At 39.3% G+C, this 25088-nt stretch overlaps 1 long non-coding RNA gene across 5 annotated transcripts; it reads left to right on the top strand.

The window, feature by feature from the left end:
• Window positions 1-499: 499 nt before the first annotated feature.
• LOC106034121 (uncharacterized) lies at window positions 500-24939 on the top strand. 5 transcript variants are annotated; one of them, XR_001205817.3, is made up of 8 exons: window positions 500-589; window positions 1004-1119; window positions 8937-9008; window positions 12030-12152; window positions 13019-13158; window positions 15153-15222; window positions 15645-15778; window positions 23038-24939. It is a non-coding gene; the product is annotated as an uncharacterized lncRNA (long non-coding RNA). The 5 variants fall into 5 exon arrangements; XR_010828407.1 differs by lacking the exon at window positions 23038-24939 and having other exon boundaries at window positions 15645-17797; XR_010828408.1 differs by lacking the exons at window positions 12030-12152; window positions 23038-24939 and having other exon boundaries at window positions 15645-17797.
• Window positions 24940-25088: the final 149 nt, after the last annotated feature.

Raw genomic sequence — 25088 nt, 5'->3', positions numbered from 1 at the left:
AGCTGGTGCCCTTCCAAAAACTTTTCGCAGAGACATTTTTGGTGGTTCTGAAGGGGAAAGACTATCGGAAGCTTCTTGGACACTATTGGCTTCACGGCCATGGGGACACTGTGGCAGCAGATAGTTTAGTGTATGAGGGGAAACTTTTATATTAAGCACTAAAAGAAGAAAAAAAAAAAAAAAAGAAAAAGGCTTGAAAGGGACAAGTCTCTCTTCCTCGGGGCAAGATATTATCCTTGCAAGCTGTTCACCAGACAGAGTAAGCCAGTCACCTCATATATGGTCATTAAGAATATCTAGATGCTTCATGCTCTGCTGGGACACCATAATGAGCTTTGTCTGTCAGGTCTTCTCACCACACCTGCTAGCAAAGGCAGTCTGCTGCATGGGGGCCCCTGTCTATGTGCCGGAGGAAGTGTTCAGTGTGCTGTTGCCAGCTCTGCAGGGTGCACCCTACCCAACCGTGCTCTGCCCGCCTGCCAGACTCCTCCCTGCTTCTCCCCCCTCTCAGCAGAGCTACCTGGCACCCGCCAGAAGTGCTCGCAGCCCTGCATCCCACATGGACTGCTACAAACCCCCACACCAACAGGTTAGTGGCTGCTGATCAAGGTCTCCCCTCTTTCCTCCCTTGTCTAGCAGCCTCATTTCATCTATATTTGATTCTCCTTCTACAGATCTTTTTACAGTTTGTCTTCTTTACAGCCTGTGAGTTGCTAGAGTTGCTTTTTTTTTTTTCCCCAACTATTTAAATTTGTTACACTTATAAAAGTGCTGTTGGTGTTTAGTTATGTTGTTTTTTTTTCTTTCACTTTATTTTATGTAATCCCATCTCTCCTAAATGACAGATTTATTCTTTTTTTTTTAATCTTTACTCTTTTCTTTCAGATTTTGCATACCAACACCTCTTTAATTATTGTTTTACCTTTGCCATTCATAGTGCTGTTTTTTTTTTGTTTTTGTTTTTCTATTAGTTTCTCACTTTCATCTTCTTCGAAATTTTCAGTGAACTGTGGCTTCAAACTGTGTAATAATCACTGTGTTCCTTGGCTGATATCATTTGAAGAGGCAAAAGTAATTTGAAAAATCAGGTTTTCATTTCAAGAGCTCCTGATTTTGCTGGTGAGTGTGGGGGGTGGGGTAGGGGGGATCAAAGTGATGAAAATCTATAAACAAATGAAAGAAATGTTACTGTGTGGCATTCACAAGTGAGCAAGACTAACATTTCACACTGGGCCTGAGATGTCTGAGTGAAGACTGATCTCTTTTATATCCCAATCAGACTCACTACTGTGCTTGTCTAATAAACCAGCTTTCTTCCCAAGTAATCTCTCTCACACCATCATCTGTCATTTTTTTTTTTCAGTCTTTCAGGTAGGACATGTGGCAGCTTTTCAGGGTTCTTGGTCTTAACAAAAAACAATTTTCAAATGCAGATTTTTATGTGAGTAGAAGCCACAGAGGGTTGCACCCTGCACTAATTTCTTGCTCTTTTGCATCACAAGTAAGAAATAACTTAGACCTATGCAAAATAGTTGTCAAAAAAGCCATCTAAAAATGACAGCATTTTACATTTAATTTCCCTGGGTTAAAACACTGATCCAAGGTGATAGGAAAGGGTATAGTAAATTGGGTTCTAATGTTTCAGGCCCTGTCCTGAGTAACACGCCAGGGGTGACTTCACAGCTCTGCCTTCTCCACTGAAGTCTCACTTCTCCATCTTTACACACCCGCAAAGTTAAAGAGAGCTCCATCCTCTTCCTTGGTGGGTGGGAGAGAGTGCGTTGCAGGTCTCTGATAGTGATCACACCAGGAAATTTATGAACAGAAGCTTACGGCAGTTGCAAAACCTTAATTCACACTGTAGCAAGCCATGGATTTTGGCTCTGGAGAGCTGTAATTCCAACCCCTAGGGATGAGCAAAGTGTCATCCATACACAAAATGAGCAAGGAGACAGTTTGATAAACCCACTCATTTTACCGACTACTGGTGCTGTCTAACCATAGGCTGAGCATGTGCCTCTGTTGTGTTAAAAGGTAAGGAAGTTTGTCAGGACCTAAACCCCCTTTTGTTCCAGCTTGTCCTCAGATAGAGGGCCTGGGGGCAGCTGGGTGTACATTCTGAGTGATGTCCAATTTGGCAATATGTCTAGAAACATTCAGTATATTAAATTATATTGAATTATCACAATCACAGATGTACAAATAGCACAATCGGCACTATAAAACTGGTTGCATTAATTACGACCACAGATTCACAAATAGCGCAATACACTTTGCAGTCTAGTAGATTACTGGTATAGTTTATTGAAGCAACAGGAGCACGAGTTCTTTTGGATTGCCAGTGATAAATACACTGTCTGCAAAGCACATACAAATACCAAGAATATGACAAAAACAATAATCTACACATGTGCTAACTTATGAAATAACTCTATAGAGAATGTTAGGTTTCCCGGGGAAGTACTCGGTATAACCGAGTTCAAATCTCATCCAAAAGGTGTCCCTAGGTGAGGGGGGAAAAGAGATGACCCTGTCAACTGATCCCAATAGTTAGTGATGTCCTTCCAACTTTTCTGCAATGGTGTCTTCCTCTACGTTTTCCCTCTCTTGAGCCATTTTAATACAATTTTCTTACTTTTAGGTGTAGCTGGAGTGACTCTAGTTATATGTGTCTTCATTGTGATTGGTATAAATTTTTCTTACTTTTGTTTAAAGGTATAGGCTCAGAGAAATTCATAGCACATGCTCAGTGAGGAGTGGCCTCACCTTAGAGGTGGGTAGCCTTCGGGATGGAGGTGTGTTTTGGCATTATAATGAGCAAAGCTCACCCAGAGGACTTGATTTGGTTATCAGTTAGACTCCGGGCTGGCCATGCAATCTGCAGTTCCATAATACGATCAGGTTCTTCATCCCTGTGGTGATAGCACAGAGCCTGGATGCAGTGTCTTCACTCTGCTCCACCCTCAGTGCTGAATCTCTTAGAGTCAGCACATCAAGCTTCCTTGGTGTTACCAGCACCTAAGGTTGCAGACTATGTTGCCAAGGGGACTATCATGGAACAGATTCCTTGCATATCTGCTTCATCTCACCCTGGCATTTTCCTCAATACTGAACCTTCTCTTAAGATATCGACAAATGTTTAACCTCCAGCAAGTATTACACAACCTCCTAAAGGATTACCAAGCAGGACAGTACAGCTGGAGAGCGAGAGATGCTCTGGTGCTCCAGTGCTACAAATCTGGAGAGATGAATCTGCCTCCTATATTTTTATAGCATACTTTCAGACTAGGTCTGGCAAGAAATCTGAAGGGAACTGGCTATAAAGATAGGTTAGAAACTCTTCAGGATTTAAAATTTCTTTTGAGCTTTTTTGATAACCCCAACCAGAAACCTCCCTTTCACAAACCTGGATTAAATGTAATGTAATGGAGTAATGGAGTATCTCTTTTTAGCCGTTACTGAATCAGGCAATGTTAGAGAATATGTCATCAGTGTCAACTGGGGTATTGGTAATTTATGAAGCTCATCTACGTACAAATTATGTGAGAGGAATGCTGCATCTGATAATGCTGAATGTGTTTGTATACAATGTATTCTATAAAATGGAGAGCTTGGTTATTGGGCAGCTTGTTGCCAAGTTGAGTAAGTTGTTATATAACCCCATTTCTCAGATAAATCTTTATGCTAAGTCTGAAGCATAAAGAAAACTGTGGCGTGAAGGTATTGGTCAGCTGAAGGGCTGTCATATTTCAAAATTAAATATGGTTCACCAGACTAAAAGCTTTCTTGTTCAGCCTCAACATAGCATGGAATCTCATTGGTGTTAACAAATGCCCTGGATTTGCTGTTTTTCATTAGTTTAACTGCTTGTTATGTGCCCTGTAAACTCCATTACTCTACCAAAGGTGTACTTAGTCATGCAAAGAAATATTTAAGGCAATTATATCAAATTTCCTCTCTCCAGAAGAGTAGCTATAGAAATAATTCATAACACTTCATGAATAGCAGTAGGTGAGAAGTTTGTTTAAGTTGAAGGGAAATAAGAGAGGTTTATGCAAATAATATAAACACTCTGAAGAATGTGACATTTTAATTGAAAAATAATTAGAAGCCTTTCCATTATTGGGAAAGAATGAATTATTAAATATTCTTAAATGTTTTGAGAAAGGTGGGTAATGTGGAAAGTTTTAAACTGTCTGCCCTTCAGCTTAAAGAACACAAAATGTGCGCAGAAAGTAAGAAACTGAAGTACTATGATGGTGGAGTTAGTAAAGTTAGATTTAAAATTGGATTGATTTTTATTTAGTGCTTTCAACAAAGTAGTCTTGCTATTGAGGAAGTGAACTCTCTGTAGAAAATATAAGTTCAAATCCCAGATCTGTTCCAGGCCTCCTGTTTGACCTCACTGTATCATCTTTCTTCTATAGAAAGTGGTTAGCAGTTTTCGGTTTGTACTTTTTTTTTTTTTTTTTGGCTACATTGATTTTCAGTTCTTTGTATGTACTGCAACTAGTGAAAGGTAATTCTGATCTTTGTCTAGGTGTCTAGATGTTAAGGGAATACAAATCATGTTATAAACAATTGCAAGTAAAACTTGCAATTTTTGGCTTTGAGGATTTTTTTAGTGCTTGTTTCAAAAACCAAATATTTTTATTTTGTCACCTCCATTTTTTTATGGATATGAAAGTCATTTTTTTCTGGAAGGAAAATTATTTTTTTGCAAACATCTGGTTTCTCTATGAAAATGAACAAATGAGAGCCTGGAGCAAATCCAGAAATATACTTTTTTTTTTTTTTTTTAAGGTAGGATGTAGGTGGGGATACAAAGTATTGGGTCATTTAGTTCAGCTTTTACAGGCTGGTTCTTAGCACTTCAGTACTGAAACATCTTCAAATGGGCTGCTTGTGAAGGGAGCGCTCCTTCCACATTGCTTTCTCTTCAATCTTCCCACAATGTTTGACCAAGATAAAGGCATAGCATATGTTGAGGATACATGCCAGTAAGTTAAGAAACTGCAAGGAGAAGGAAGGGTTATGTAGACAGCAGGGAGGCTATAATCAGAAGGGAATAGGAAGGCTGTATATTCAGGAACAAAGTTTAGAATTAAAGGAGATTTTTCACTGATACTAAGAGACAAAATATTACCATGCTTAGGAACTTTTCTTATTCTTTTGGAGAAATAGGATTTAATCATGAACAGTGGATTTTGAAAGGAAGTGTAAGAGACTTAGTAACAAGAAAACCAAGATGCCTTCTTTCTTATGTCCTTGGAATTAAATCTATGGAGGGAATTCAGTCTATTTGGCAAACACCATTGATTATGCTTTTGTTTATTTGCTTAACTTTCTCCTAATGCATCAGAAGTGATCCATTTCACAGGGCTGTCTGAACATTTACCTTGCCACATGTCATGCTGCTCCTGAGACCTGGGGTTTGCTGATGTCCTTGATCTCTTTTAATGAGATTTTAAAAATACATTTTGGATGACATATTTTTAAAGTGTTGGTTATATTTTCATGTACTGGAAGCAGTTTGGGGTAGCCGTTCCCAGGACTACTATCTGTTGTAGGGACTATAATACCTCTTTGCAGAACTAATACTTGAAAAAGGTGTGTCCACTCTAAGCTACACAGAACCTGTGTGTGCTTCCCCTGGGCACACAGCTTCCCCACTGACTCTCATCCACGCTTTCCTCAGTGGGCTTCCCCACTTCCGTAAAGGGGAAAAAAACCACCTTTCTGCAGCCTGTCCTGTCACTCTCACATGAACAGATAGATTTAAATGGGCCACGACAACATGCTTCACAAATACCGTACCTACTCATAGTCTTCAGCGGAAAGTAACAACTTTTGGCTGACAATTCATTTAATTATAAACACAGGATAACAAATTTTGTAGCAAGGATGTCCTGAACCACAGTAAAATGTTTCAGGTAGCAGGCAGACAAACTTGCCCCTGCTTCCAGTTTTATTAACAGTGTGGGTGTTTATTTCCCACCCTTTTCTTTCCAGGTCAGTAAATTCTGACAGAGGACCATTTACACTTTCTACAATCTGTGCTATCCAGTGCTATAAACTTTACAAATGAATGGGGCAAACCTTGGCTGCCTAGGTTTTCTGGGTCTTGCGGTTGCAGTACATCCATCTTATTTACTTGCTACCTCTCAAGAAGGCAATGAAGCATTGTGACTTCATGAGTGATATTAAAATATTCAGATAAATCCTTGTGACTGAGACTGATACACTGATACCACCATGGATGCTGAGATCTGTCTTTCTGATATCTGCTGCAGCTCTGGTTTGTCTGTTACTCTGCATCTGATAGAGTTATTTACAGCATGAAGAAATCTGTGGAAGACATTCTTAGATCAGAACATTTGCTTTTGCACCATTCTGAAAAGTTTTAAGTGATTCAGTGAGATACAAGTGCAGCGGAGAGTTGGCGCCCCCATTTCTTTACCTTTCCCACTGGCAAAATGCATTTGGGAAATTGTGTAGGTCTTAAGAAGAGCTTCTTACCTATCATCACAAACCATAAATGTGAATTGCACTAAATATATCCCTGCCCATGGCAGGGGGATTGGAATTAGATTATCTTTAAGGTCTCTTCCAACCCAAACCATTCTATGGTTCTATTTCATGATATGTATTGCCACTTTGGTTTGTAAATTTGCTACAAAAAATCATCAGTGCTTTCAAGTACTCCATCAAACTGGATACATAGGAAATCTCTGCTTCAGTCAGCAGTACCATGTCTGAGGGTTCTACAGAGAGAGTTGTGTAATCCTGAGAGAAAGAGAGGATTTAGCCTTTCTGAAACCTACCCCTGACCACCTTTTTCCTGCACAGTTCAGCTCTTCAGTTGCACCAGTCTATAAGAATACACTACACACTTCAGGTTCAAATACATAAGAACTTTTTTTTTTTTTTTTTTTTTTGTGTGTGTGTGGATAACTTCAATTGCATACAATTGTGTTGGCACAAGTGAAGGAAAAACAAATTGTAAAAATTAGTTGGAAATGAGCATAACCAGCTTTGGTAAAGAAAATGTTTCATGTAATCAGATCATGTAGTCAGAAGTCTCTCATTCAGCCTGGCGCTTAAGACTAGGCCTCACCCCAAAGCAAGTTTTTCAATTGCAGCCAGTGAGTACGGGCTGTGGAAATCCTGTTTATTCCATGCAACACCTGGATTCCTTTTTGTGGTCAGTGTGCTGAGAGCACTCATCTTTCTCCAGCTGGGTGATGGCAAATAGTAACACACGCACGCTGAAGCTGGCACACTGTACTGACAGTCATCAGGTTGCATGCTCCTGCCATGAAGTGGTGCTGGATTTCCTCATGCTTCTATCTCATCTAAATTTTATAACCAGTTCTTCAGCTCCACAGGCCAGATTTTAGAAATAAACTGTGATCTACTGTAGTGGGTTTATGTGGCAAGGTTTTGGTAGTGAGGGGCCACAGCGGTGGCTTCTGCAAGAAGAATCCAGAAGCTGCCCCATGTTAGGTAAGGGCCCCGCTGCTGGCCAGAGCCGAGCCAATAAGCGATGTTGTTTGTGCTTCTGGGAGAGCATATTTAAGAAAGGGAAAAAAAAAACCTGCTGCTACACAACATCTGGGAGAGAGAGAGGAATGAGAAACAGCCTTACAGCCCCCAAGGTGAGTGCAGCAGGGGGGCAGGAGGTGCTCCAGGCACGCAGCACAAGTTCCCCTGCGGCCCGTGGAGAGGCCCCTGGTGGAGCAGGCTGTCCCCCTGCAGCCCACGGGTCCCACACGGAGCAGATCTCCACGCTGCAGCCCGTGGAGGAGCCCCCGGTGGAGCAGGTGGATGTGGCCTGGAGGAGGCTGCGGCCCATGGAGAGCCCCCGCAGGAGCAGGCCCCGGGCCGGAGCTGCAGCCCGTGGAGAGGAGCCCACGCAGGAGCAGGGGGTCTGGGGGGAGCTGCCGCCCGTGGGGGACCCGTGCTGGAGCAGTTTGCTCCTGGGGGATGGACCCCGTGGTACGGAGCCGTGTGGGAGCAGTTCTTGAAGAGCTGCAGCCTGTGGGCAGCCCCTGCAGGCTCAGTTCGGGAAGGACGGCATCCCGTGGGAGGGACCCCACGGGGAGCAGGGGCAGAGAGGGACCGTGAAGGAGCAGGGGAGACAAAAGTGTTATAGACTGACCCACCCCCACTCCCTGTCCCCTGCGCCGCTCAGGGGGAGGAGGTGGAAAAGGGTGGATGGGGGAAAGTGGTTTTGGTTTCTTTCCTTTGTTTCTCACTTCTCTAGCTTGTTAGTAATAGGCAATAAATTTTACTGTCTCCCTACTCTGAGTCTGTTTTGCCCATCATGATAATTGTTGAGTGACAGCCCCGTCCTCATCTCAACCCTTGAGCCCTTTTCATTGTATTTTCTCCCCCTTTCCCTTTGAGGAGGGGGAGTGACAGAACAGCTGTGGTTGAGCTTGGCTGCCCACCCGTGTAAAACCACCATATCTTCTGAGGAAGAGGTTAATGTAGAAACTGTAAGCTTTCTTTGACTGATGGTTCTCACCCTGGTGTTTACATATGATCTGGCCCCACTTACATGCTTTTCTCATGCACTGTGAAAATGACCTTCCACAACAACTGTCAGGGGGAACTCATACAAGCAATGCCCTTATACAAAACATATAGCAAAATAACACATGAATAAGCAACAAATAAACATTACAAGTAAAGGTCCAGTTCTCAAACTTCAAGAGTTTGGTGTAGTAGGGTACAAAAAATCTGGCTTAAGAATCTATGCAAACACATGTAAAGTAGAGATGGAGATCTAATTCAGCACTTGGTGAATGAAGATATTACTCTCCTGCAGTTTTGAACATGACATGGATTTCCTTCAAAACGATGAGTATCTGCTAGGGTCTTAAGGCTGGATGTGGATCTCACAGCTTGCCTTTTTCTTGCTGTGATTTCAGGTTTGCTGTCTCTACTTCTGCTCTCAAGTCACAGGGAAGGATTTTCAAGAAGGCACTTGAATGTACTTGAAGGTAAGCTTAAATTTAAAGTTTAAGCCTTCTTTCTAGAATTGCAGTCTTAGACTGGCTTTCCTGAGTCTGTGAAGTAAGCACGGGATTTATGTTCTATAATTTTAGCCACTTAACCACTTTCAAGGCTCTCTTTTTAATTCATCAAGGCATTTTCAGGGAGCTTCCTTCTTGTCCAAGAATACACGACTGTGATAGATGCATTACTCTCCAGATATGTTGTTCTCTCCATTTACAATTTAAAGCATGATGATAACTATCCTACACTACATGAGTCTTAAGTTTTTGATGGATAAAGTTAGGTGAGATCAAACCAACCACAAACATCTGATCTAAACCACTTTAAAGTCAGTAGGGAGTTTTCTATGGACTGCACAAGGCTTTGGCTCATCCCCTTGGAAACGCTCAGAAACCTGCATTTGAACTCTACGTGATCTTGGATTAAAAATTGCCAGAGTGATTCAAAAGGTTCCAAAAGGAAAATACTATTTTGTGGAGCACTTAGAATAAGGTTTGTCCTTGTATCTAACCTTCCCAGCTTCATTTGCCTGTCCTATTATAGGTTGTTTGACTTACTTTTATCAGGTGTTGCATTTTGTGTGCATATTGTTCCTGGTGTTTGTTTGTCTGCTTAGTGTCCCCTAAAACCTTTATAAAATCAGGTTGTTGCATCTCACGAGGCTGAGAAAATATGTGACTAGTGAAGAGACATCAATGTAATACAGAGGGTGACATTTTATTTATTGGTTTGCTTTTAAAACGTCTATGTGTTTTGTTGAGGGTAAGGAGCATATCTGGATATTAGACGATGTGCCATTAGGTGATGGCAACATGCCTTGCCCTTTGGTTTGCTGAGCTGGGACTTACTATTGCTCTGCTTTGTTACTTACTATCATATCAGGCTGTAAACTCTTCAAGAAGAATAGGTTTTATATATATATATATATGTATATTTGACAGTAAAACATTTGCAGTGCAGTATCTTTGTACAGGCTGAGGGCACATTATGTTATTATCTATAAATAAAAATAATAAATCTAAGGCAATAGTAATGTTATTACAGTGTAATTTATCTACAAATAGGATAATACTTTTTCCTAGTATCTAACTTTAATCCTGCAAACATTTTAACACATTTATCATTACAACACTCTTTTGACATCCATGTAGTGTGGTTATTCTCATTTTACAGATAAGAAACAGAGAGCATAGAGAATAGTAAGAATAGCAGCAGTGTCAACATTCAGATACCTAATTTAGCTATCTAGTATTCTTAAGTTTTGCCTTTATTCAGAGAAAGGAAATGAAATTCCTCAAAGGTGATTCAGAGGAACCTTTTTAGATTGTTGTTCTCAGCTATACTTTTGGAAGGCCTTGTTGTTTTGAGCTGTCCTTTTTTGGAAGGCCTACCTTTATGTAGGTTTCCAAAGGGCTGAAACTGACTAAGGACAAGAAAGAAAAGGCTGTTGAATCTCAGAGGATGCTCATACAGTCTGTTTCTTCCATATCCGCTGGTTCAATAGGTTTTGCTCTGCTCTGGTGGTCTGCATCAGTAACCCCATATAGAATAGAGTCAACTTCATGGAGCTTCTGAGTTTCTGTTTTTGCTTCATCTCCATCAATAGTGTTTTGAACCCTCATATTTGAAGGCCCAGTTTAAACTGTGTAATGCAGAAAGCTCTGTGTGTGCTGTAGAACAACACAGATGTTGTTTCCTGCCTCTTTTGAAATTGTCTGTCACTCAATTTGTAACCAGACCTGAAGACAATACTGTATGTAATGTTGATAAGCTGTTTTTTATACTACATTTCCTCCCTTTACATGTATTTGAAATCAGGAACACCTATGTGTGAGAGTCAATTAAGAAGCTTCTTCTACTTAAAAAAAAAAAAAAAAAAAACAAAAAAAAAAAAACAAAGATTAGATCAAATATTTGAGAGAGAATCTACCTCATCATGCAAAATCTTCCTTATGGTGTAAACAGCATGAAGAATCTACCACACTTAGACCTTTTGTCCTACTGACAAATTTGCATTTCAGCTTTCCATCACCGAGATAAATAAGAATGCCCCCCAAAAAACAGTGTATGTTAAAGGAGGCATTTACAATGCCATCAGTTTTTAAAAAGTAATAGCTGTAGTGTTTTAAGACACAAATAAAACAAAAGGAAAATGGAGAGATGATAAAAATGTGATATTAAGGAGAGAAATAAGAAGCAGAAAGTCAGGTGAATAATTTTGGGGGTGAAACTCAGTGAAACAAAGTCTGCCTGAGATTTTCTTTCCACTAAGAAAGGTGAGTACTCATCTACCTGAATGTGCAAGAGCCAAGGAAAATATAAGGAGGCATGCGAGGTATAGATCATGCTAGCAAGATGTAGGTAAGATTGGGAAGGAGTACAAATTCCAGTTTTGCAAAGAGGAATATTGTGTGATGCAACAGAACAGATACTCCTCAGAAAAGTAAGAAGCATTATACCCATATGAATCTTAGTCTATTGAGGTGACAGCATGGATTCAAGGAAAAAATCAAATCCTCTCCTTTGTATGATTACTCTACCTAGCTTTCCCTAATTCAGTTTAAGATGAAATGCAGGAGGTGAATGAACTGAGACACCTGAACAACTACATGAAAAAATAAGGTTGGTTTTGTTGTGAAATCTTGGAAATCCATCAAACTGGATACCTGGTCAGATATAACCAAAGCTGGACTCAGGAAGGGCTACAAAATTCTCTAAGAGATGATGGATTTTTTGAAAGAATGAAGATGTAACTAGATTAACAGCATTGTAACTTCTCAAATTTGAGAAGATTCTTATAATTAGTTGCAACTATGTTAAAATTCCTCTGCCATTCCTCAAGAAATTATTGCTTCTTTCTCAGCTAAGATACCACAGCTCTAATAGGCTGGAGTCAGTATCAGCAGATGGAAATATAGTGCTGTGATCAAATGATTTCATGCTTTCTTTTTAGCGGTGAATGCAAGAGAAGTATTTGAGATAAATATTTTCTTTCTTCTTTATAGGCTCATTTAGGACCAAAGTTGTTTAGTATAACTGTGAAAAATTCATTGGTTTGATCAGTGGCAAATCAACTTGCAGATGTATCCTGATACATCTATAAGAAGATGCTATAAGCACACCCTCAGGTTGGCTCAAGCTTTATGGCTTTTTATGATTGATGTAAACTTACATGACAGGTGTAACGTGCTGTACATAATGGGACTCAGTGAATCTTTTGGGTATTTTGTGACTTGGTAACTTTCTGCTCATAGAAATTCGTTTCATGTGTGGAGTTCAGTCTCTGTAAAGCTAACATCAACAGAGGTAGAACAGGGACTCCAAAAGTCTCTGAATTCACCATTTCCCTGAATGCAAATCATATGAGTAATTAATTTATCTTCATTCATATGGCAAAAGGTGGAAGAGAAGGGTTATGTTTTTAAATAAAGAGCTGAAGTTTAGCAGATACCAGCAGGTGCACCACAAAACCAATGTAAAATGAAATGAAATACAAGCCAATGACAGAATGTTGTAATTGTCACGGTTCCTAAAACCTCCTGTTTTGTCTCCTCATATTTTCTTCTTTTTTTTTTCTTTTTCTTTTTTGTCTGCGTTCAGCAGATAACAAAATTGCAAATTAAACCCCTTAGCAGCTGATGTTTACAGACTTTATTATCAAGCTCATAGTAAGGGTCCCACACAAACACTTTGCTGCAATACCAATTTAGAATTGCAATTCCTCTTTTAGAATACATTCAGGCAATTAACAGACCAAAGATCATATGAGAAACCTGCAATCTTAATGGAAGAATTTTCTGGGTTTTATTACAGGACTGCAATGTATTGTTTTAAATTATTTGCTAAAAACAAATTACTTTTGTTCCTTTTTTCTGCAACTGTAGTTTATTCAGCAACACTACCACCATGTTTTTCATGACCTTAAAGTTACAGTTCTGTTTCCCTACTTGTAAGGGATTGTAGTCCACTCTTTGTGTCACCAAATAAATTTCAGGACATTAGCAAAGGCTCAGCGTCAACAGAAGTGTCCGAATTCATCGCATATCATTTGAGTGGATATATGAATGATTTGCTCCAACAGCTTGAGAAGCTAACAGGAATATGCAAGCAGGCCTTGGATCAAGGCTGCCACAGGTGAGGAAGTGTTGGGTTGAGAAGTGTTCCTACAATAACAGTGCTTCTCTGCTTTGGCATAAATGATGTGCTTGTACTCCCCTAGCATTTTACTGTCATTGGAATTGGGCTTTGAGCTTATCTTGATATTTATCTTGACAGACAAATGAGGATGTAGGTCAGTGTTAGGCATTGCTATCTCTTTTTGACTTGAGCCATGAGTCAGAGTGAGGTATGGAGCAAGTACTTTGAGACTGGAAGCGTTTGTGCAGCATGTGACTGGGAGACTCCCCTGAAAGCCCAAAGCAAAAATGTGTTGTGAGTGCTGACAGGTTGGCAGCTTACTGGTAGAGACTGAGGAATAGAGAATCCTGGAGAAATGAAATAACAGCTCAGCAGAAAGCAAGAAATACCCACTTCAGAAAGGCCATTCGTGAAATTCAGCTCTGGATATTCAGCTCCCTTGTATTTTGGGTTTAATATGAAAGTGTCAAAGCTTCTCATAAGAGTCGCTGCTGGATCATTTGCTCCATACTGAGTAGATCCCATGGGGCTGTCAGGCTGATACTACAGTAGATAGCAGGAGGCTGACATGCAAATCATTATCTTGGCTCCATTAACTGGACCGATGAGAGGATAGAATCAGGAAGGTAAATGTGCGAGAACTCATGGGTTGAGATAAAGACAGTTTAGTATGAAAAACAAAAGCCATGCACTCAGGCAAAGCAAACCAAGGAATTCATTCACTGCTTCCCATTGGCAGGCAGGTGTTCAGCCACCTCCAGGAAAGCAGGGCTCATCACTTGTAATGGTTCCTTGGGAAGACCTGTCATCACTCCAAATGTCCCCACCTTCCTCCTTCTTTACTCCAGCTTTATTGCGGAGCATGACACCACACGGCGTGGGACATCCTTTTGGCCAGTCTGGGTCAGTTCCTGGCTGTGTCCCCTCCCAGCTCCCTGTGCGCCCCCAGGCACCTCGCTGGCAGGGCAGCACCAGGAGCTGAAAAGTCCTTGGCTCTGTGTGAGCACTGCTCTGTGACTGCTAAACATTGGTGTGTTATCACTGCTATTGTTATAAAAAAATCCAAAACACAGCATGTGTGAGCCTTTATGTGAGCCTCTACAAAGAAAATTAACTCTGTCCCAGCCAAGAACATGACACAGAGCCAGTTAGGATGCCCAGTGGTATCTAAGGCCTTCCCTTGAGGCTGGCAGGTATGAATCAGTACCAGTGGAAAGTCCAGAGGTTTTCTCTAGTGCTATCTGGAGGCCAGGTAGGATGCTCTCATGTTTCTGAAGTGACTTTGATTACCTAAGTATGGGCAACTAAATTGTTCTGTGTTTTTTTATTATATCAGTAACTCAGAGAAGTAGTGCACATGCATATGCCCATGTATTCAGCCTGAACTTCTTGAACTTCTTACCCAATACCTCTGTGTCTAGATCTTTCAAGTAAGAGGAAGATTTGGTTCAATCCCCTTGAGACCCAGTTCGGGCTGTAGGTTTGAGTGTCAGATTCTGAGAGAAAAGCCTGGGAGCTACACTGGTTTATACAAATTATTACATATTTTTTGAGCCAGTGAGAAAGATGAGAAGTGATGGATTCTGCAGTCCCCCAGATGTGACATGCCCCTCTAGGATGTTGGAAACTGTAGTTCAGTCCTCTGCTCCAATTAATTTATTAGAAGTGACCCAAGTTGGCACAGTTTGTTTTAGAAACAAGCAGAAACAATGTAATGGGAATGCAGAAGTGAACTGGTGTTTCTGATGAGCTGAAGGCAGATCAAAATACAGTCTGACTGATTAATACGTTGGTTCTGTCAGTAAAATAGTGATTGATAGGTTAATTGATGTGTTATGAGCACAACTATTGATGCAAGTTCTCTTTTGGAACTAATTTTTTTTTCTTTTTGCCAACAAACTGTCTCATCTAATTATATCTAGAGCAGAGGTGCTGTATGAAATTTATCTGCTTTAATGCTCTATATTTTTGTTTTGTATATTTATTTCCAGATAGTTTATGGCATACTACATCTGAATTGGGGCACTTGAAAATCCAGATTCTGTTCACAGTACTTGACAGGTAAATTTAAAGCAACTTCATTTATATTCCTGTAGTTATTCTGGATTTGCTTTGGTGAAACCAGAAATTTGCACGTTTTAATTTTAACTAAAGGAAAGAAAGTCTATGCCATTTTTCTTTAATACATGTTAAATGAGAGTTGATTTTTTTCATAAATAAAAAAAAAAGCACAAATTGATGTCTTGTTGCCTACAGGGCCCCTCCAATGCCATCAAGTGCTACTGTGTAATTATTTTTCAGCAGGTAGTTTGGAATTTTTGTGGCTTGTGTTATGCATTTTTTCTGTTGAGGCACTGCACTGTTGCAGCATCTTGTCTAAAAAGGAAAGAGAATATATTGATACGTAAGTCAGACTGCATTGGCTTGTATAAAGGAAATCTACACAATGAGGTTGACCTGCTTTTGTATCCCTTTTATTTTAGCAGTACCATGGCACCACCTTCGCTGCAAGATAATAAAACTCACAGTGTGATCCAGATTGTTCTTTAATGAAAGGATTCTCCCCACGCTTGGTTATAAGATTTGGCTAATGCAGGAGGAGGCTACAGCCAGCAAGGTCTTTCACATGTAATGTATAATTGATGCAGGATTTGACTGGCAGCAAAGACTGATCTTCTAAAGTTATTTTTATCAGCCCTTTCCTGAATGTGGTCTCTCTCATCTGGCTTACAGTTTAATGATGAAGAGTCTTTTGAGCAAAATCCTTATTTTATTAATGAGATCTTGCTTGATTTGACAAAATAATAATTCTTTCTTTAGAAAAAGCTTGTTGCTGCTTTTCGTTTGTGGCTGATCTGCCAATGTGAATATTTTCACTTATTAACACTGCAAATCTGGAATTATTTATTTGCTACTGTGTACAATGTCAAAGCAGTAGAAGAAGATTTTAACTTCCTTGAACTCACTTGTTCTCTTGTCTGTGTACCATTGGAATTTTACTCATCAAATTTACATTGATGTAATTTAGAGTGAAAGGTATTCAGGAACTTGCAAGATTAGTTACCTACTCAGTGGTAAGCCCCAAATGAGGAAACAATCATCATCAATCCACATTTAATGATCTGAATACATATGTCAAATAGCTTTTGATAAAGTATTGATAAAGAAATGTTCTCTACTATTTAGAAGTATTGCCTCTAATGATATTGCTACATTGAATACATGCTAAAATTTCTCTGTAGCTAGTAAATTTACAGGAGGACTTGAAAAAAGGGAAAGCAAAGATCAGGAATCAGTTATGGTCCCCCACTTGGACTAGGAAATACAACATATTGGGGCGACAACTGAAAACAGACTGTGTGCTAGTTCAGCCAAATAACAACTGTTTGGGGAGATTTGGGAAGTTTGGTTTCACTTGTTTACTGATGTTCATTTACTACACAATACAAATCTGTGTTCCAGAATAATCTTAAGCTGAATTTACTGTTTCTTCTGAATTACATATATTTTACTGTTCTTCTATATTGTAAATAATTCCACTCCAGTTACATCTGATGGGAAAAGATCTATAACTCAAAGGATTAGAAATTGCAGTTTTTTAAAGTGAGTACTAGTAAGAAAAATGAAAGTAACCTATCAACAGAGAAATAGTCCTCTGCTCTGGGAACATTGAAAAGACAAACTGAGCTTAGCAGTCTCATTATAACCTGCAAGGAAGACAGATTTCCACTATGGCACAAAAACCTATGTATGGACTTCTCAGAAATCCTCTAATCAGGTTGGATGTGAGATGTTTTGGAGCAGCATTGCAAAAGACAGCATTTGAACTTTTGGGAAAGTAAGTATCACTTTTGGTGATAATGGGTGTAGAACAAAAATTGTATGAGACAAAGTGGTTAGACAAAGGTAACTGAGTGGGAGAAACAGTTTAAGATAAACAGGGCAAAGTTTCCCTTACTGCTTGATTTCACAGGAGGTAGAAGACTTGCTCACCACTGAGTTTTTAGCTTTCAGAGAAATGCTCTATTACTGTTGGCTTTGTGATGCCAACATGAAAAAATGTGATGCAAGGAGGTGTCTGGGAGGTCATTACCAACCAGGGAACACACTTCTCCTTGTGCAGCCTGGGACAGCTTCTTACTTGCCCCAGGAAGTAGAGGAGAAAAGGTTGTTGAGTTGAGTGAGCCTAGCACATGAGAGAATTGTGGCCTGGGCCAGGAATTTGAAGGACACAGTGCATAAGGGGAGCTAGATACATTTTCCTATTTCAGGGCCTGGACGTTCTTTCCTTAACAATGATGAGCAAAGGAAATCCCTGTGAAGAGACATAATCTGACTTTTTTTTTTTTCTCTTCCCTTTTTCATCCACAGATGTCTGATAGGAAGCAACAATATAGGTAAAACAACATTTTCAGGGAGCACTTTACACACTCTCACTTTGTTACCAATTAGTTGCATCCAAGTTACAAAACAGACTGTCTGAATTCCCACCAATTTATGACATACAAAATCTTGTTCTTATAGTCAAAAGGAATACAATTTTTATGCACAGACAAAGATTTATTCTCGGTTTAATTCAAGTACTAACAGCCAAATCAAAGAACTATTGTTAGTCCAGTTACTGTGATATTAACAATCATAATTCAAATTATACACAGCTAAAGTGATCTGTACAGTTTCTGGTATTTACCCCATTCTCTGATGTTATCCATATTATCCTCATCCCTTCCAGTGTCCCTCTAGGGCCTTCATACTGAGGTGGAGGGTATGGGGAGTCATCAACATCATTATTAGTTCTCTGGAAAGAGCACAAAGCTGATGGTGATGGTTTCTTTCTTGTCTTTTGGGTCATTTAAATATACTTGCCAGTGTGCTGTACACCTTATTCTTTCTTCTGTTGTCTGCAAGCCCACATTGCATCTGAATTTGCTGCATATGGTTCATGCGTTTTACATGTGGATGGTCATTCTCTGTGTGATTTTTGTTTGTTTATTTATTTGTTTTTTAAACTGTTTTTTCTCAGATCTCAGGGTGCACTATTTATAGTCCTGGCCCTGTGCTATCACCCCATGCCTGTGCTTTCATGCGCTCTACTTTCACCTCATACATATCCTCCACTGTGTTTTATTTTACTGTCATGGATAGCCCATTCTGCACAGAATAATCACTTGTTTTTTTTTCTATCTATTAGTTACACATACACATATAACAACAAGCATTGCGTTGCACCACAGTGGAAAGCTAAAAGAGAAGGTAAAATGGAAGTAACCGTCATGTGATTGTTGGACCATTGCCTTTACAGGTAAAAAAGCAACCATAAAGCTCCACACAGGCCAAGGCAAGGTCCAAGTCCTGAGGCTTGTGTTGTTAACGTAATACAAAGTCTACCACTTCTCAGGAGCAGAGGCAGCACTACACTCACCTTGCTGTGTGTCTGCACCTTTGCACAAGGCTTGTGTCCTGAGGCACTAGAGACCCTTCAGCATCTTGTCGTTTCTCTCCGTGCTTGGAAGCACAAGGAGTGTAGCTCCTCAGCTGGCGATGCCTCCCTGCTTCCAGGGCTGCCTGCAGTGCACGCAGCTCCTGCCTGAGCACTGCAGGCACAGCCTCTCCTCTGTCTCTCCATATGCTCAGGAGAACCGAATTTAATTGCCAGTTACAAGAAGCCTAAGTTAAGCCAAGCAAAATAAATGAAGAAAGCAGGTACAAGCTATTATTTCCTTCATTCCTTTGTCACTTGCACTGAGGGAGGGTGAACCCACAAGCTGGTCTGGTTTAATGTTCCTTCTCTTTTTATATAACTGAGCTCTGATTGCCTGATGCCTGATTAGCACTGAACAGGAGCAAATAACTGGTGAGAAAGGATGGTTGCTACAGTGCTGACTGCTAAAGCTGGTCCTGATTAAAAAATATATATATATATTATTTTTTTCTTTAAATTACTGACTAGTGCACTGACAAAACCACCTCCCACTTCTGTTGTTCACCAATCTGCTTTTTCTTTTGTTCCTTTTTTTCTTTCTTTCTATGAAGGTGTCCCTCCCTTCACCCACCCCGTTCTCCCTGAACACCTGTTTGGTTAAGTATCCATTTCCCTGAAGTTTTGAGACACAAATAGGAACTGACACTGTTAGTCCCTTGACAAAGGCATTACTAATGCCTGAAGAACTCCTGGCTCTAGAGCTAAAATGAAAACAACAACAAAAAAATGTTTTTCCCCTTCTGTTGGAGATTTCAGTCCAAAGCCAGAGAGAGGTTACATCAAAATAATTGTTCTGATGATTTAACAACTCAATAATAAGCTGATAATAAATGGTATTAGTTCATTCAACTTGCAGTAGCTTTATTTGCAATGACAGTTTTGCTAAAGAGTTGTTCTAAGATAGTAGCTCCTGATCCTGGTGTGGTATTGTCCAAAAGACTGACATTTATAATAGCTGGGATTCTCACTTCTTCTCTTTCTCATTACACTAAACCTTGTTATGTTTGTTCAGAGAGGGGATGCATTCTGCCTGTTAATGCAGAGCTATCTGGAGTGATCAAAATGTGGATATGACCCGATAATGAAGTTTGTTACTTGAGATCACAAGCAGTAGGACCTTATCCTCTGGTAGCTATTTAAATAGGAACACAACCTATAAATAAGCATTGCTCAACTGATGTGAGATGGCCTACACCAGCTAGTATCAGGTAAGGAGATGGAAAAATGAAGCCAGAATTACTTCCCGTCTGATATGACCAACAATGATGAAAGATATTGAGCCCCAAACTTTTTTGATCCTTGTCATTTTGGCTAAAAGTAGGAGAATGCACAAGGCACAGGGCACCCATCTTTGTATCCCAGCTTTTAATATATGAAAAAGTGAGAGAGTGAGTAAGTACCGGTTACTCCAGAGATGAGTATGTGCCAGCTAAAAGTCTGTGGTCTGAATTTCCTTTCTGTTTTTATCTTAATTAGAACATTTTCACAGCACAGTGAAAATAACCTTGATTTCCTGCAGGCCTTAACTTCCAAAGTTGCCAGCCAATGTGACCTCTCTTCAAAGCAAACTCAGTTTGGAAGAGTGGGCAGCAAAGATGTGTGAATGCCTTTGAAAACATGGAGCAACTGAATGTCTATCCCTGCTTGCTCTTGCAGGGACAATTCCATGTGTCCCTTGTTCACGAGTGTCACCAAACAGCTAGGTCGCCGGTTGCAGCAGTTATGAAGCAGTACCTTGGGTGCACATTCAGAAAGAAGCTGGCTTTCACATTAGGCAGTTGCTCAGCGCTTCTGCAGATGAGGTTGATCAGTGGTGTAGCAGGCTGGACATCCAGAATTTCTCTTTTGGGAAAGCTAGTCTATTGCTTAATATCTGGTACTTTAAGTGACTAAAATATTTTTGTTTTCAAAGACAGCTTGGCTATACTGTTCTTTCTTAAGAAAATACATAATAGTAATAATAATAAAGGTGTAAGTGGTTGTTCTTTGGTGCTTCCTATAATGTGTCAGTGCTTACCAATTGAGTGTGTCATTGTGGTCACATATATTGTGTGTCTTGTTCTCTCTTTCTCTGAGGAAGAAAGATGAACATGTCTGAAATGGTTTTGTGCATTTTTTAAAAAAATATTTAGTGGTTTATTTTATTGCTGCTGCACTTAGAAGCTCCTACAAAGTCAGGGTTTTGGTGATCTAAATGCAGTTTCAATGAGTAAGTAAATACCTTCCTGATCCCAGAGAAACCACAGCCTGAACATTAAATGCAGGTAAAAGAAAACAGGAAAAGGCAACTGACACTAAATAACACTGATATTTTCTGCTTCTCAGCTGCATCTGTGTTGCTGAACTCACTCTCAACAATCTGATATTTCATACAGTTTTTTCTTGATTCCACTTGTAGTGGTTTATATCAGGCTTTTCTTTTACTACTGTAATCTATATTGTTTATGCTATCTTCATTTTCTGTCAGCATGGCTTCGTGTTCCTGCTTTGCTGTATTGTATTGCCATATAAATAACTAAGGAGGCGGCAGCTGTAGCAAAAACTGAGCTGTGCTGGGTTTTATAAATTTCTCTTGTGAAAATTAAAAATCATTTGACTTATATAAATTACTTTGCTGGAAGAAAATCCTGAAATGAAAGTGAGTCTTGCTGGTGCCTGGAAGGCAACAGAAATGCACAGAATTTGGTGCTATTGTGCTAGGAATGTATCTTCCGTTCATTTCTGGAAGTATAAAGCACATAGTCAAACATCTCTTCACAGTTGCAGATTTCTTTATCTTAGCAATAAAAGGAAAAAAAAATATAACACAAAACAAATTCAGGCACCAGGTGAAACAAAACAAGCCAAAAAATCAACATGAAGCCAAGCTTTTATCACACCATCGTGAAAGATATACTCAAATAACTCATTGTAAATTACTGTGAATTAATCACTACGTTAGGAAGTTATATCACAAAATAAGTCTCCAGGGCCTGTTTCTGTAACATGCTTTTATAGGAAAGCTTGGTGTTTCTGGGAGATGAGTGCTCTGTGTTTCTCATGACAAATCACTGGGGTAGATATCAGTGACTGGCTGAGCTGCTTTTGTTTAGTGTTTTCAGTACTCGGGCATTATGATTATAGCAGAGAAGTGCAGTACTTCAGAAAGCAAAGGGGATATTAAATTGTGGAGAAAGTAGAAGAAATGATGGGCCATCTGCTCTGTACACTTGACAGTACGTTGTGAAACCTGGTCAACTGCTATGAAAGGCAGAGGAGCAAATTTAAAGGCAATGGGTGACTGGGTCTGAGATACATACTTGTAATGTATGGAATGGGTCAAGGACCATAACCCCTGTGGTGGTGAGCTGTACCTGGGTCTCTCAGAGCTCATACCACCAGGCAGGACCACTCACATTCCTCAGCAGACAAAAATGAGATATATCCTATATTATTGTCACTTTTGGTTACTTATGGTTCATCCTGATTCAAGCGTCATTCACAGCCTTAAGCTGGACCTCTTTAATTAAACAGAATAGCCTCCATAGCAGAGTAGTTAGGACACTCACCTAGATCTCCCCTGGGTCTGACACAATTTATAATTCTCGTCTGTTGTTCTCCATTTCTTGTGGAAATATTACAGTATTACTTTAAACTGAGTGAGTTGCCAATATCACCAGGTGGACATAAAATGGGCAGTGGTGATGCAAACAAAAAGCATTAACAGGCCACGAGGTGCTCAGTGGCAAAGAGAGATAATTGCACAGCTCCCTGGAAGTCCTGCCTTGATTTAACAGGGGTGGTTGCAAAGAATTATTGTTCAGGATATGCCTTGTGTTTATTTCCTCATTAATGCTCTCCAGTTGCTGGTTTCATTTTTATCATTCTATGCTTGCCTTTAGAAAATAAGCAAGTTGGAGCATAAAGTGGGAAGTGCTGCACAAAACTCCCCAAATGCTTACAGCCTAAAAAAAGATGAAGAACCACAGTTTCTGTAGTAGTCCTGCATGCCATGCCAGCTTGTGCATTTTGAAACACACAGATGGAAGTCTGGCCCATTTAAAACCGCTGAGATTTTTTTTGTTGTGGAGCTCAGGGGCCAAAATATTACTCCAAATGTTTGAAATAGAGGCTGTAGAGTTCATACTAATTGAGCCAGGAATGCCATTCTTTAAAAACTGATTGCAAAATATCTTGAAGCTTAGACTGTGTACTTATTATCAAATTTTGTGAGAAAAATGCAAGATAAAAGAAAAATTACAAGAACAGTGAGTTCTGAGTGAATAAATAATCAGCCTTTTTCACCTAATCAATATCTCACCATCAAAAAAGCATGTCTTTTGCATAAATCAGAAATTTAAAAAAAATACATTTTTTAAAACCTTTTTCCTGTCCTTTTTTTTTTTTTTCCTTAGGAAATGAATGAAGAGGTGTGATATATCTTCTTTTAGCAAAAACATAAGTGAGAGGATTTGACTGGGTCCACAGAGAGATCAAATACTAAAAAGGCAATAAAGGGAGAACAATTGGAAGAAGCTGAATGAGTCACAGAGCAGTGCAGAATGATTTCCTTAATCTCCACCATGCGTTTCTGTTAAATAACTCCTTATTTTGCTTTTTATGATACTGTGACAGGTCTTAAATTGTTAGTCTCTTTTTTTCAGATTGTATGATAATTGTAAGAAATGTGGCAGGATACACAAGTACTGCAAATGCAGATGCTGCAAATTTAACGTCTGTTACCAGCTCCAATCACACCTACATATGCTTTAGACATGAAATTAATCTTAAGAATTTAAATGGTACTTGCATATATTAAGCTAAGCAAATTTATTCATACTTTGTGGGATGGGTCATTTTTACCAAACACCTAAAACCAAAATGGGAATATTAATATTTTCCAAGATAATTTCACTGACAGTTTTAACTTCATTTTTCCATGTCTTTAAAATATGAATTTTAATATTATGGTGACATAAGAAAAATCAGATCTTCATATTTTGGACTAACCCATTTAGTAACAATTTCTGTATTGCAACTGTATGTATTGAGCTATCACTCTTGCAATAATAAAAACATGCCATCTTCTGTAGTATATGTTAGGTAAAGACATATGAAGAGTTTCAGCTGCTTGCTGCTTAAATTTCAGTGCACACTGGCCAGAAGGTGGTGCTTTCAACCATAGATGTGCAAATTGGGAAAGAAAATATGAATATGAGCTGTGTGAACAGTTTTCTGCAGTAAATAACAGAGGAAAGCAGAGATATCTGTGAATTTCACTAAGAAAAACACAGCCTAAAAATGAGCCGCCACAATAATTTTAAAAAAAAAAAAGAAAAAAAAAGAAAAAAAAAGGAATAAACGTAAAAGGGAATCTTCTCTCCTTTTTGACAATTAAGTTCACTTTACTGTCTAAATAAGATTTTCTTCTGATTACAAGATAGTGGTAATAAAGCTTGAAAAGAAAAAGCTTCTTCTACCTGTATCAGTGATGGGGCTTTGCCTGACTGCAGAATCCCTGGTGGCCATGCTGTTCCCCAGGTTTGCCTTAAGAAGCAGCATTAAGAAAGCAGAAGGCAAACTGAAGTTCCTACTCCTCCTTGAAACAGCCTGAGTTTTTGAACATCTTATTTGGTTTGCAGTGATAGTCCTTAAAACAAAACACTGTGGGAAAGGTGTTAGCTATCATTCTGAAATGTGTATATTACAAGTGGAAGAGGTGATAATGACAAGTTTGTTCTTGCTAAAACTTTCTTGCTTTCTGTCCAGGCAGAGGAATAAGAAGAATCATCCTACAGACAGATTCTGAGTGTCTGGCACTATAGGATTAAACATGCACTTATGCATGTGCATCCAGTGTCTAGTTGGACACGTATGTACTGCTGTTCTGCCACCTTCCAATGATTTTGGCAGATCTTAGGGAAATCCGTAGCCATTTAAAGCTCTGCTGCTCAACTCCTTCACCTTCGCTATGCTTACAACTGTGCCATTTCACCTCTGACTAGTTTTATTGCCCTCAGCAGGGTTATTTACATATGTAAAGTTTATTAACATACTTACCTAAATGTTTGCAAATTCAAGCCATGAAAATTATCTTCTAAAGGTTTGATTGGAAATTACACTCCTTTGATTAGAACTCTGCTCTTAGCTTATATTAAATCTCAGTGGGTTTGCTTGACCTCTGGATGATCATCCTAATTATCAGCTCTCTTTTCATGTTAATTAAAGATTTGATGGGAGATACGATGTAACAGTAAAATGAAGGAAAATAAGGTTTGTAATACAATCCAGGTCAATATTTTTTTGCTAAATGTTGACTATATTAATAAAAATTAAATAAAAATTTATGTGGACATCCGTGTTTTATTTATCTTGATCAAGCAGTGTTTCTGCTTGAAAACCAACCATTTTAGTATCAATAGCTAATAATTCTTCAGACTTCAGCAGAATTAACTTTCTGTTCTAG

This window comes from Anser cygnoides, chromosome 1, assembly GCF_040182565.1.
Source record: "Anser cygnoides isolate HZ-2024a breed goose chromosome 1, Taihu_goose_T2T_genome, whole genome shotgun sequence".
Classification (NCBI taxonomy): domain Eukaryota; kingdom Metazoa; phylum Chordata; class Aves; order Anseriformes; family Anatidae; genus Anser; species Anser cygnoides.
Note: the sequence above shows the minus strand (reverse complement) of the source record. Positions and strands in the feature narration are given on the sequence as shown.